Source organism: Ursus americanus, chromosome 19 (genome assembly GCF_024610735.1).
Source record: "Ursus americanus isolate L20-20 chromosome 19, mUrsAme1.1.p, whole genome shotgun sequence".
Taxonomy (NCBI): Eukaryota; Metazoa; Chordata; class Mammalia; order Carnivora; family Ursidae; genus Ursus; species Ursus americanus.
In genome coordinates, this window is record NC_142145.1 from 205,471 (window position 1) to 220,417 (window position 14,947).

General features: G+C 41.3%; 1 non-coding gene across 1 annotated transcript; it reads right to left on the reverse strand.

Annotated features, from left to right (window-relative positions):
• Positions 1-7,310: 7,310 nt before the first annotated feature.
• Positions 7,311-7,417, reverse strand: LOC123787578 (U6 spliceosomal RNA). The gene has a single exon (XR_006778278.1). It is a non-coding gene; the product is annotated as a U6 spliceosomal RNA (small nuclear RNA).
• Positions 7,418-14,947: the final 7,530 nt, after the last annotated feature.

The window sequence follows — 14,947 nt, forward strand, 5'->3', positions numbered from 1 at the left end:
AGTCTGATCAATAGATTTTAATAATTGATTCTTTATCTGGGAGAGAGGGACATGGACGAAGTCACAGGCTAGGAAGATTTATGATGAGGAACTAACTGATTCACACAATTAAGGAAGCTGAGAAGTCCCACAATCTGTTGTGTGAGCTGAAGACCCAGAAAACCTATGGTGCAATGCCAGTCCACATCCTGTTGGTATGAATCCTGGTCCAAGGCAGAAGACTGCGTCCAGCTCACACAGGCAGGCAGGAAGAAAAAGGAGCTAATTCCTCCTTCCTATTCAGGCCCTCAGTGGCTTGAATGATGCCCACCCATATTGGGGAGGGCAATCTGCTTTACAGAGTTCACCAATTCAATCTTATCTAGAAATACACTCACAGACACACACAGAAATAATGCTTGGTCTGGGTACCCCATAATCTTCATACATAAAATTAACCATCACAATGGGATACCGCCTGGAACCAAAGTTTCAAGGGCCTTTTAAATATCTTCAACAGATGACTGGATTAAGAAGTTGTGGTCCATATATACAATGGAATATTACTCAGCTATCAGAAAGAACGAGTTCTCAACATTTGCTGCAACATGGACGGCACTGGAGGAGATAATGCTAAGTGAAATAAGTCAAGCAGAGAAAGACAACTATCATATGGTTTCTCTCATCTATAGAACAGAAGAACTAGGAAGATCGGTAGGGGAAGAAAGGGATAAAGAAAGGGGGGTAATCAGAAGGGGAATGAAACATGAGAGACTATGGACTCTGAGAAACAAACTGAGGGCCTCAGAGGGGAGGGGGGTGGGGGAATGGGATAGACCGGTGATGGGTAGTAAGGAGGGCACATATTGCATGGTGCACTGGGTGTCATACGCAACTAATGAATCATGGAACTTTACATCAGAAACCAGGGATGTACTGTATGGTGACTAACATAATATAATAAAAACACATTAAAATAAAAAAATAATAAATAAATAAATATCTTCAATGGGTTTTATCTGGCTTCCACTCTCCATGGGATTTGAATATGTTTTAGTTACTATATGCATATTTTCAGGATGGGTTGAAGTATTTTCTTGCCAAAAAGCTGTAGCCCTTTACAGTTGCTGAAAACTTTGATTTTGTTTCCAACCAGGGCATCCCAACTTTTATACCAACTGATGCAGTCGCACACTGTAGGAACCATTAGGAAAGAGCTCTGTAAAGAGTTACTACTTGCTCAAAAACTATACCACCTCTGCCATCCACAATATTCTGGAAAGGCTGAAAGAGCCAAAGGCATCCTTAAATTAAAACTAGCAAAATTTTCAGAAACCCTGAGTTCCTTTGGCCAAAAGCACGCCACTAGTCCTTATAGCCACATGGTTTACTCCCTCAAGGACACATCAGTTACCCTATGACCTGGTAATGCCGATAGCCTATGCATTTAGGGACTTCACCTCTGCTACTAAATCCTGCCCTGCTACACACAGACATGGGAAAATATTGCAAGGAACTCATGTACCGCCCCCTCCATCACTAGCAGGTGAAGGATGCCTTCCCACCACATCATTCTAAACAGCTTCTTCATGACTTTCAATCCCAAGGTTTTGTCTATTGGAAGACACATCTGAGAAAACTGCTCTTGAACTTCATTGGAGGGTCTCTCACCATCTATCACTAACAACAAATCCAGCAGTAAAACTCAAGAGAGTCAGATTTCACAATTTGGTTCATGATTCACAGCTAAAGAAGCAATCCAGAATTCCATCCAGCTGGAAGACTATTTCAACAAGGGACTTTGAACTTCACAGATTCCCTAGAAGCAGCCTATTTTCAGAAGCAGGCAGTAGACCAGAAACCATTAGAGCAAGCTGATGACATCACAGAGTGGAGCACTTCCACCCCAGGCTGTAGTAAGTGACGGGCTTTCCTGGAAGTTGAGTTAAAATTCCCATGGCTTGTCTGGATTGTTCTTCCAGAAATAGATGATGGGGAGTTTCATAGTTAGGGATGCCAAGGAAGGAGGCTGGTGAAGAGCCTTCCTCAGGTTCCAGAATGCCTGATTGTTTTTAAGCTCTAGGAGGAAATGTCCCTCAGTCCCTCCCTGAAAACTTAGTCAATTCATAAAGGAGGTGTCACAATCTCAGGAAAAAATGGCCTGCATTGTCTGTAATATCCAGTTACACCTGGAAATCCTCCCAAATGTCACTTTGTGAGGGGCCTGGGTTAAGCATGATAGTCTTTAGTCTATCAGAAGAGTGTTCTTTCCCCCCTGACATAGGTCATACCCTAAATAATGGGCTGTGTTTCTGCAAAATTATAATTTATCTTTTGAAAGTTGATGTCCCTTCTCTACAAAGGCTGAAAGTAAATGGAGTCCTTCTCATAGGCTTTGTTCTCTGAGCAAATGTAGACAGCCATCTACTATAGTGTCAGCACTGAATCATGAGAGTGATTCAGATCCTTTATGTCTTGATTAAGGACCTGGGCACAATAGGAGGAAGGGTCAGTGAGCCCCTGGGGCATAACCATTCAGGTATACTGTTGTGCTCCCCAGGTAAAGGTGAAAGGCACTGTGTGTCTTCATCAAGGGGCACACTGAAAAGGACAAAGACCCACCACACTGAGCAAGTGGCTTTAGGAGGAACTGACAACAGGATGGTATGTGGGTTAGTGGGAAGGGGAAATGACAACTTTATTGATGCCCAAATCCTTGATCAAGTTGATATCCTCACCTATTTTGTCCGTTCACTGAAAGAATAGGAGTTTACAGGGGCGAGTATGGGGCATCAGAAGTCCATGGATGAGAGACCTTCAGCTAGAGGCTGGATCTTTCCTTTGCTTCTGGTTTCAAGGAATATGAGGGAAGTTCAGATAGTGGTTCTAGTCGAGGTAGGATCTAGTTGAACTTTTATAGGTTCTGATCCAATTATTTTTCCTATGTCCATGTCCATGGAATATTTATACTTGTCAGGTACAGCATCAAAATCTTTATCTAGGGTCTGCATCAAATATCATGGACAAGGCAGACACAGCTTGGTGATGAAGACAAGAGTTGTCTGGGATTCAAGAATAGTCCCCATGGTGTACATTTATGGTCCAATCGATTTTTACAGGAAATGTTTCAAGTATGGCTTTTAGAAGATGTCAACCTACTTTTCTGACTATCTTTGGACTGCTTTATCATGAAAACGGGGATCCTCTAGGTCTCTTTCCAGGTCAGTCCCATTGACTTTTGCCATCCAGGATTTAGAATATGAAATTCTGTTGATATAGGTCAGATAACCCTGGGTCATATGGATCAAAAAGAATTCTAAATCCTATGAATAGTTGCTGGTCTTATCTGGGTTCAGAGAAATCCTTAACTATAGTTTTTAATTAGTCTTGGGTCCAAGGATTAATTCCATAGTTACCTACATATCTGGCTTATGGAAGGAAAAATCTCTAGAGGCAACTGGTAATTTGGGGTTTTAAGAGAATTGTTGGGAAAGTGTAGGGTGTCTGGATGATGGGAAGAAGAGGACAGAGTCAATGGAGATGCAGATAGAGAGCAACCAGGGACAAGAGGGGACCTGGGCATAGGAGGCACTCCCCAGGGGGATGAGTCTAGCTGGTTGTTGCTGAAGTGTGTCAAGTTGTTCATTAGCTTTGGTTAGATAATCTTCTAGTGAAATAATTTTCTATTCAAAATATAATTTGGAGGGTGCCGCATACTAATTAAGCAATGCTGCCCGTCTGGGCCTAAGAAATCTTATTTCCTTTCTTTTCTAAATACCTCTCAAATGAACATTTTTTCAAGCCATATGTTCCTCACACTGGCCTGAATCATCCTTGGTGAAGTTATGTCATTGAGAAAGACAGGCACAAGTGTTCAGATTATAAACAAGAGTACCTATAAGAAGTAGGGGTTTCCTGGAGGAGAGGCTCTAGACTTGGCACATGGGAGCTGGTGAAGGCTGGTAGCAATGTGATGGTCATGCACCTTGTGTCTCAGGTCCCCACCTAACAGTTGGCCCAGCAGGTGGGAAACCAGAGAAAATGGTCTCTCTGAATCAAAGCCAGGCTCTCAGAACACAAGGCTGGGACAGAAGGATAACCTCATCTGGTTTCATTGCTAACCCACAGCAGTCTATCCAAGAAGACACCAGTCCATGGGAACTACAAACCAGTGGTCTGTGAGGCTGGCTCAAACCACAGGCTCACGGGCCTATGCTGGAGTTCTACTCTGCAATTTTTATCATTATGACCAAAACACTTTAGACAAAACAACACAAAGCCAGAATGCAGGGACACCTGGCTGCCTCAGATAGTAGAGCACATGACTTTTGATCTCAGTGGTATGAGTTTGAGCCCCACTTTGGGTGTAGAGCTTACTTAAAAATAAAATCTTAGGGGCGCCTGGGTGGCGCAGTCATTAAGCGTCTGCCTTCGGCTCAGGGCATGATCCTGGCGTTATGGGATCGAGCCCCACATCAGGCTCCTCCGCTATGAGCCTGCTTCTTCCTCTCCCACTCCCCCTGCTTGTGTTTCCTCTCTCGCTGGCTGTCTCTCTGTCAAATAAATAAAATCTTTAAAAAAATAAAATAAAAAAATAAAATCTTAAAAAATAATAAAAAGCAAGAATGCAAAGACAGCAAAAGGGAAGGAAAGGAATGGTCTGATCCCACCAAGGATGCCACACAAACAGGAACCCATAACAAGATCTGGGAAAAAACATGAGAATAGCTTAGAAATTCCAATCAAAGATTGCAGAGTTCAGTTCCCCTGCCAGCTTACCACAGGGGCCTCTGTGGGGACCACACTTGGTCAGAGGTGGGGCTGCTGTGACAGACAGAGAGCAGACTGGACCTTGGCAGAGCCTGCCTAACTGTGGAAATAAATGGAGGCCACATGAATGGGAAGAAGCAGAGGTTATTTATTCAAAGCTTGCTATGGACAAGGGGTCAGCCACAACACTTGGTTTGTCAGACCCTCAGTGCGGAACAAAGGACACCTCGGGTGTGTCCTGATGGAGCCTGTGGACCTGGGGATGCTGTAAGTGGGTCCTGGAAGTGGGGCATCCAATCTCATGGGCTTAGGGAGGAAATCTGGCTTTCTCTGTGCCAGAAGCAGGGGTGGAAAATGGGGCAGCTGTAGTCACTGACCAAGTCCCATTGTCATACATACTCTGGCCATCACCATTTGTATGTATATTCTCTCAGTCAGGATCTACAGCCATTGTTTTTGTTGATGTTGTTCTTGTTGTTTTTAAAGATTTTATTTATTTGAGAGAGAGAGAGAGAGAGCATGAGCAAGGGGGAGGGGTAGAAGGAGAGGGAGAAGCAGACTCCCCACTGAGCAGGGAGCCGATGTGAGACTCGATCCTCGGACCCTGGGATCATGACCTAAGCCAAAGGCTGACCCTTAACCGCGTGAGCCACCCAGGTGCCCTACAGCCATTGTTAAAAGGACAAAATAAGCAATTTCTCAGAAGCATGTAGGATCTCAGCAGCATGTGTGGGGAGGATCTAGAATGATGTGAAACAAATGAAGATGTTGGAGCACATGCCCATCCTTTCCTCTCTCAAAGGCCCTCAACACCAGGGACTCCTTTCACCCACCACCAACATCCACCTCACTCCTGATCTTTGCTTTTACCTAATCTGGGCTCAGGTAACAGTGAGTGAGGGAGGGTGAGTGAGGGTGACCCAGGTGTTAGTTAATCACACCCCTCCTTGAGGTGTTTATACTCTAACCCAGGAAAGTCTCTAAGACAAAAAAAATGAAGTGATAATGGTGGTCTAATGGCTTGGGATCTGCTCATCGGAGATAAGAGGCTATTTCTCCTGCTCTCTAAGGGTGTTCCAACCTTCCTGACTGCTCACTAACATCCAGGAACCCAGGCAGCATTGTGCATCTTCTGTCATGGACCCTGTGCTGTGCAGTAACAGCTTGTGAGCTGGTGAGCTTGTGACTGCCACGTGCCAACTCTGCATACTAGAGAGGGAGCAGATGAAGGCTTGGCAGACCCCTTGAGAGACTGCCCTTGCCCCAGAACCCAGGGAGAACCTCTTCTCAAAATGATGGACCCACAGATTTAGAGTAAGTTACTGATGCCAGTGCCTTTCCCCACAACCGAAGAGGACTCAATTGTAAAACAAAAAAATGTACTGACAAGTGTGTTAACTTGAATATTTTCGACTATTATCATTTGCCTTTTGGTCTGAAGTCTCATAATTGATTAGAACCATAACTATGGGTATGGGTAAAGAGAAAATGCTGAGTTGTATAGATATTGTCCTAATATGGAAAATCCCCAGCTTCCCTCACATATTAAAATGGTGGCATTGACATATATGGCCTGACTTAAGAGATAAATCATCCTTGGTGATACAGTGACAGGTGGAGCTCTAAGGAACTTGCTTGAATGACATAATACATAAGAGAGGGAACACAGGCTTTGGGGTCATGCAGAGGTCAGTCTTAATATGGGTTTTTATACGTGTGTGTCCTCGGGCCACGTTGGAACTCCACTGCAGATCACCACATTTAGAAACTGGGGATAATATTATCTCTGGATTTTGTGTGAAAATGGAATGAGATATCACACATAAGTAGCTGAGCATAGTGTGTGAAATCTAACTAGCATTCAATTAATGTCATGTCTCCCTCTCACCTGCAGATATGTACCAATTGAGTTCTGCTATAAGCCTTTTTTGTAGAGAATGGTAACATAAAGACAAGTTGTAGTTGTTCATTATTGATTGGAAAATGGCAAAAGGGTCCCAAAAACTTACTTTATTACTTGACTTTATGATAGATAGAGAAGGGGAAAGGGAGAGACTTTAACAACTAGCAATATATCATGGCAATGTTTAATTATGGTTAAAAATATAAGATGAATGATAATTTTGAGTGAAAATGATCAGCTGCAAGACAGAAGATGAGCTATGGATTACTAAGTTTTTCTTTTATTGAGGTGACACTCACATAACATAGAGTTAATCATTTTAAAGTGTACAGTCTAGTGGCATTTAGTATGTTTCATCACTTGTCTCATTTCCAAACATTTTCATCACCCCAGGAGAACATCCTGTGGCCATTAGGTAATCACTCCTCATTCGTAGTCCCCCAGCCCCTGACCATTAATCTTTCTTTCTATGGGTTTGCCTAGTCTGGACAGTTCATATAAAAGGAATCATACAGTATGTGATTGTTTTTGTGTCTGGCTACTTTTACTTAGCATAATGTTTTTGAGGTTCATCCAAATTACATCTACCTAATTCATTCCTTTTAATTACTGAAAAATATTCCATTGTATATATAAGCCACATTTTTATTTTTATTTTCTAAATATGGAATGCTTCAAGAATTTGCATGTCATTCTTGAAAAGGGGCCATACTAATCTTCTTTGTATCATTCTAATTTTAGTATAGGTGCTGTAGAAATGATCACTGAACCACATTTAAAAAAATCCATTCATCCATTGATGAACATCTGAGCTGTTTCCATATTTTGGCTATTATGAATAATGCTGTTTTAAACATTCATGTACAAGTTTCAATGAGGATATATGTTTTCATATTGTTTGGATATGTATGTAGGAGGGAAATTGCTGAATCATATGGTAATTACAGATTTACCTTCTTGAGGAACCACCAAACTATTTTCCATAGCAGCTGCACCATTTTACAGCAATATATGAAAGCTCTGATTTATTCACATCCTGGCCAATGCTTGTTATTTTTCATTGCAATAAGAATAATAATAATAGCACATAGCAATATTCAAAATGTCCAGTACCAGTTTTCAATGGAAATTTACAAAGCATACAAAGAAACAAGAACGTATGATACATTCAGAGAGGAAAAAAGAAATTGGCAGTAAACATCCCCGACAAAACCAAGGCACTGGATTTACTACACAAAGACTGTCTTAAATGTGCTCAGGGAGCTGAAGGAAACCATGAACAAGAAACTAAGGGCAATCAGGAGAATGATGCACGAACAGTAGGGAATATCAATAAAGGGATAGAAATTATAAAAGCAACCAAATAGAAATTCGGGATCTGAAAATACAATAGCTCAAATTAAAAATTCACTAGAGAAGTCCAGCATCAGAATTGTTCAGATCCTTCTGAAAGGATCAACATACGTGACTATAGGGCAATTGAAATGACCCAGTCAGAGGAACAGAAAGAAAGAAAAAAAAAAAAGAATGAAGAAAAATGAACACAATCTAAGGAACTTACAAGACATTATCAAGTGTACCAATATACACATTAGGGGCATCCCAAAGAACAGAGAGAGATAGGGAGCAGAAAATATTTGAAGAAATAATGGCCAAAAACTTCCCAGATGTGATGAAAGACATGCATATATACATCCAGGAAGTTCAATGAACTCCAAGCAGGATAAACTAAGAAACATACGATGGAACATGTTACAAACTATCAAAAGACAGAGAATCTTGAAGGCAGCATGAGAGAAACAAAGCATAACATACAAGTGATCTTTGATAAGACTAACAGCCAATTTCTCATCAGAAACCATGGAAGCCAGAAGGCAGTGGGATAACATATTTAAACAATGTCAACTAAGAACTTTATATCCAGCAAAATTATCCTTCAAGAATGAAAGAGAAATTAAGACATTCTCAAATAAACAAAAACTAAGTGAATTCATCACTAGTAGACCTGTCCTACAAGGGAATGCTAAAGGGAATTCAGGGAACAAAAGGAACCTAGGGTGGTAACACAAAGCCATACAAAGAAATAAAGATCTCTGGGGCACCTGGGTGGCACAGCGGTTAAAGCGTCTGCCTTCGGCTCAGGGCGTGATCCCGGCGTTCCGGGTTCGAGCCCCACGTCAGGCTCCTCCTCTATGAGCCTGCTTCTTCCTCTCCCACTCCCCCTGCTTGTGTTCCCTCTCTCGCTGGCTGTCTCTATCTCTGTCGAATAAATAAATAAAAAATCTTTAAAAAAAAAAAAAAGAAAGAAATAAAGATCTCTGGTAAACATACAAATAAGTATAAAAGCTAGTATAATGGTATTGTTGCGTTACAGCTCCTCTTTTTGTTTCCTATATGATTTAGAAGCCACAAGCATAAAACAATAATTATATATCTATGCTAATGGGCACACAACATATAAAGATGTGATTAGTGCCAACAACAGCATAAAAGGGGAGATGATGCTTGATAGGAGCAGAGTTGATGTATGCTGTTGAAGCTAAGTTTGTTTCTATTCAATCTAGAGTTTAGGATTTAGGATTTAACTCTAATCGCCATTTTCACTAATAAAATTTAAAAATTATAGAAAAAATAAATGAGATAAAAATCAATCAGATATAAAAGGAGGCAGTATTGAATTTAAGAAAACACAAAAAATGGGGGCTCCTGGGTGACTCAGTTGGCTAAGCATCTGACTTCGGCTCAGGTCATGATCTCAGGATCCTGGGATTGGGCTCCACGTGGGGCTCTGCACTCAGCAGGGAGTCTGCTTCTCCCTCTCCCTCTGCTCCTCCCCCCACTCGTGCTCCCTCTCTCAAATAAATAAATAAATAAATAAATAAATAAAATATTTTTTAAAATAGTAACTATAGAAAAGAAACAGCAAATTGGCAGAACTAAGTCCTTCATTATCCATAATCACTTTAAATGTAAATAGATTAAACTCACCAATTAAAAGGCAGATATGGCAGAATGGATTTAAAAATATGATTCAAGGGTACCTGGGTGGCTCACTTGGTTAAGCGTCTGCCTTAGGCTCAGACCATGATCTCCAGGTCCTGGGATCGAGCCCCACATCAGGCTTCCTGCTCAGCATGGAGTCTTCTCTCTTTCTCTCTCTTCCTCTGCCCCTCCCCACTGCTTGTTCTCTCTCTCTCTCAAATAAACAAAATCTTTTAAAAAATAAATAATAAAAATTAAAAATATAAAACATGATTCAACTATATGCTGCTTTAAGAGACTCAACTTAGACCCAAAAACAAGTAAGTTGAAAGTGGAATGATAGGAAAAGATATTCCATTCAAATAGATACTGAAAGAGCTGAAGTGGCTATACTAATATTAGACAAAGTAAACTTAAGTTAAAAAATGTTGCAAGAGGGGTGCCAGGGTGCTTCAGTTGGTTAAGCGTCTGCCTTCGGTTCAGGTTATGATCCCAGAGTCCTGGGATCAAGTCCTGTGTCAGGTTCCTTGCTCAGCAGGGAATCTGCTTCTCCTTCTGTCTGCTGCTCCCCCTGCTTGTGCACTCATGTTCTCTCTCTCTCTCTCTCTCAGACAAATAAATAAAATCTTTTAAAAAATTGTCACAAGAAAGAAAAAATGGCATTAAATATTGATAAAAGGGTCAATTCATCAAGAAGATATAATAGTTATAAACATGTATGCATTAAATAGGTGGAGCCCAAAACATGTAAACATTGATAGAATTGGAGGGAAAATAGCTCTACATTAACAGTTGAAGACTTCAATATTCTACTTCAATAACGGATAGAACATCTAGACAAAAGATCAACAAGCAAACAGAATTTGAACAGCATTAAAAATCAATTAAGGCTAACAGATGTATACAGAACACTCCACTCACCAACAGCAAAATATACATTCCGAAGTGTATGTGGATCATTAAATCTTAAATCAACAATGAATGTCTGCTCTTTTGATCAGTTGGCTATTGGCAAGAAAAATAAAACAGAATTACTTATTTGGGTCTTTGGAGCCATGTGCAGTCCTTCTTTCTAATACTTCCAATGTGCTTTGAAGACTCAGCATTCAGTACAGTGTCAAGCACAAACAAGCATTTCCTTGGTTCTACAGTTTCTTGATGTGCATGAAACCCATGTAGAACGATTGTTAGGTAAAAAAAATGTATTTGAACTAAAATTACACTGATGTTTTCCCACTTGCCAACTTTCCAGGGGGAGATGGGAAAAGTCAGTCTTTGACAAGTCCACTGTCTCTACTGATACCAGCATATTAAAGAGGCTCAATGTGATAATAGGAAGGAAGCTAAATTACTTTCCCATTGCTCATAAATATTTTCCACAAGAGCAAATGCCAAGTTTGATATGACTATCTTTATTCAAAGTCTACATTACTAGAAAGTAGGTCACAGGAGAAAAGCAGATTAGAAGATTTAAAATGGAACAAAATAGAAGCTCTGTTATTCCTTTATTCTTTTTTTATCACCTTTGCAGTCAGTTTATTAGTTTCCAATAAACTGTGAAATCTATTTCAGATACTTCATATCTGAATCTTTTACCCAAATAGTAAAGTAAAACAAACAAAAAGATCCACCATTTTGCTGAAATATTCACCTTTTTGTAATTGAGAGTTTGTTATATCTTATTAACCATTCAATCCACAATTGCTGAGCACCAATAGCCCTTGTCTTTGAGAAGGAAGTCAGTGGGAAAGATAATCAAAAGAACCCATGTTGACAACACACAACGATAGTGTGCTGATAAATGTTTATACTGTATCTTCTGGGAGAAGGGAGGTGTAGGAAAAATTTTCCTGGAGAATATGAAGCCTGACTTGAATCTTGAAAAGAAATGGAGTTTTATATCGTCAGAACAGGAGGGTAAAAGCCTTCTAGGTAAAGGGTTAGCATGTGCAAAGGTGGGGGGAGGCATGCTGCTTATCTGTAACCACACACAGGCACCCACATACATACACTATCATCATGGTGTCAATTCCCTACATTGTTTAGTTCACCTGCATCTCAAGAAAACTTTAATTTTTCTCCTTTTCATGTGTGCACAAAAGCTTTACCACCTCTTGCTGGTTATACCTGAAATGATCATCTTCTCCAGAATTCCTGGTACCCAAGGACAAAGCACTAACTAGGCTTGACTCTGGAATGCTGGATCAGGGATGCCCACCTCAGGACCACTGTCAGGCTGGGCAAGAGAGGTATCAAATTGGACATGCCCAGTAGCATTCCATTATCAAGTAGAAAATGGTTTATATAAGTTCTTCAAGGATACTAGTGTTGCTTTCATTGATATATTTCTCCATAATTTGGTAAAAAGAATGTCTCAGTGCCCTCTTAGCAGAATCAAGTGAGAAAATGCATGAGGGGTCTCACTCCATTCCATTACTATCATAGATCTATTCCATCATTTCTAACTCCTTAAGCCTAGAGATTCCTTCCTCTACATTAAATCAAGGAAGTTATGGATCTAAAATTCATTTAATGTGGCCACCGCTTACTCCAGCTATTAGTCAACCAACAAAGCAAACTGTAGGAGTCACAATCAACTGCTCACACTAACAATGAATCCCAAATATTTGCTAAGTACATCTATATCAGTAAATTCAGCTCAATCCAACACTGTTCTCCTCCTTGTATAATGTCAATAAAATCACTTTCATACATTTTACTCAGAATTCTTTTGATAACAACTACAAAAAAAAAAATCTTCATATATGCCTCTTTACCCAGTTCAGACTTTGGATTCCTCTCCCATGATGTGCAGGTAATGGGTCTGGAGGCAGCAAAAAGGTGGTGGGGTGGGCCTTGAGAATAGCATTCTCTTGCAAGCTAATTGCTTCAATGAGAACATTACAAAGCCTTCAACAAGGGAGGCTGACTTCAGGTGGGGGAAGAGCACTGGATTCTAACAGAGAGAGAGGTGCAGCGAAGCTGGAAGTTATGGTTCTCATATTCATCAGAATCCACTCAAAGATCCTCATTCCAATTCTTAGGGCTCCGCTCTTCCCCAGTCAATGTCCTAACTTTTGGTAAAATGCCTGAAGAGGCTGTGGTGTCAACTTGTGTTGTTCTTTGACAACTTGAAAAATAAGATTTAGGTCCAACACAAACAGGTGGAATCTTTAACAGCTTGGAGTCCAGCCCAGTTGCTTTTGACTATAAATTAGGACAGCTTGTGAAAGTGTAAACAAATTGGTGTCCTTAGGACTCTTTGCACAGGAAATCCCTGCCTAGCCTATTGAGCCCCTTTACCCATTAGCACTTGCAAGACTCTGTCTCCCCAGGGTACTCTCTGGTTACCTTTCAGCCCCTTTCGACAATCCCTGCTTTTATTACTCAGAGTTTCTTTTTCTTTTATTTTTTTAAAGATTCTATTTATTTATTTAACAGAGAGACAGCCAGCGAGAGAGGGAACACAGCAGGGGGAGTGGGAGAGGAAGAAGCAGGCTCCCAGCGGAGGAGCCTGATGTGGGGCTCGATCCCATAACGCCGGGATCACGCCCTGAGCCGAAGGCAGACGCTTAACGACTGCGCCACCCAGGCGCCCCTATTACTCAGAGTTTCTTGATCTGAGTCTCTTTTCTGGGTCCTTCTCCTCATTTATATCCTCATTACATTTTCTGTCTCTACGGTACCTGAGAGTCACCCTTGAGGGGCATCCTCATGGGGCTTCTCTGAGAGGTGTGCAATGCGTTTCTCTCAGAAGCTCAGAGAAATTACATATTTAAAAAAAACACACCTTTTTAATGTTATCAATTGCTGTTTTCTTTGATTTGGTTTGTTAGATTTCAAAAGCCAGAATAAAGGTGTGACCCTTTTAGGAAGTGAGATAGTAAACATTAGAAACAGGAGAAAGAATTGTGCTTCCTTTTAAAAGGAATTAAAGAGCCATTCAGAGAAAAGAGGGAGGAGAAAGGTTCTGAAATTGTCTGGTGTTTAGCAAACAGCAGTGATGGCTTAGATGGGAGAAGCTAAGCACCTGGTGGGACGGTCACGGCTTAGGGATGTGGAGCAAGTAGTTCACAACTGCATCACAAATAACAGCAGAAATAAGCAGGAACGTGTGCTGTAACGTTCTTAAAAAGCACAGAGCAGACTAGAGGTTAAGAGAAGAAGCGGATTGAGAGAAGTAGGGTGCAGTCACTCTTGCCCCTTGTAGCCTAACTTGGGTGGGCTTGTCTTCCTTATCGATAGAAAGTGAAAACACGCTGTTATCGAAAGCAGCTGTTCATCAGTGAGGTATCGAATGCTCATGTTCTCGGGCCACCCCAAGCAGCAGCTTCAGAGCAGCACCCTTTCTCGTCCCAGGAGGGACCTGCACACCAGGTCGACCCGGTGCTTGGGGCACCCTGACCTGCTGGGGGTGAGCAGGTGGTGCTCATACTGTAAATGTGTTCTTTCTGTGGTCCACTCAGCGCCACGCTGCTTGTTGTTGCTGTTGTCACTGCACTTCTGTGCGTTTTCTCGGTGTTGTCAGTGTGTAAAAAGTCCCCAGGTGTACTTCTGAAGTCTGTGTTAGTGTTCCTACGTGCAAGAAGGCGGTGCCTTAGGGAGCAAACGTATGTGTTAGATGGGCTTCACTCAGGATGAGGGAGACACTGCCGGCTGTGAGGTCAATGATAATGAATTAACAGTGTATACTACATAGGGTGCCTTTAAACAAAAACACCCAAAAGACAGAGTTTTGTACTGATCGGTTGCTGAGAATGTTGTGACCAGAGGCTTGCAGGAACCTAACGCTGTATTCCTGAGGAGCAGTGGTTCGTATCCACTATTCCAGGGTTGACAGCAGCTTTGCAGCACATAAGTACCATGAATTACAAGAACCAATTGTTTCTGTCTCCATTTTGCTCCACGGAGAAGCAAAATGATGTCCCACCCCTTTGGCAGAAGAGAAAACAGCAAGCCAACGTCCAGCGGCAGTGCATGCTGGTGTTAACAGAAACACAGAGCCTCAGTCTGGTTTCACCTCATTTTCTTTAACGTTTCTAGTCTTTCCTCCAGTGATTTCTTTCTGCATAGGCTTTCCAGAGTTCAGTCTCACGAGCAGTTTTAACCAGATTCACCTGCCTTAACAGAAAAAATAGCAAAACAGTTGGAACTGCCAGTCTCCCAGTGGTATTCTTAAGGTTTTCTTAAAAGAGGGATGCAAATATTTTTAGAAGAAAGTCATCATTTAAAAATTGGTTTAGAGACTCTTAATCATAGGAAACAAACTGAGGGTTGCTGGGGGCGGGTGGGAGGTTGGAGTGACTGGGTGAT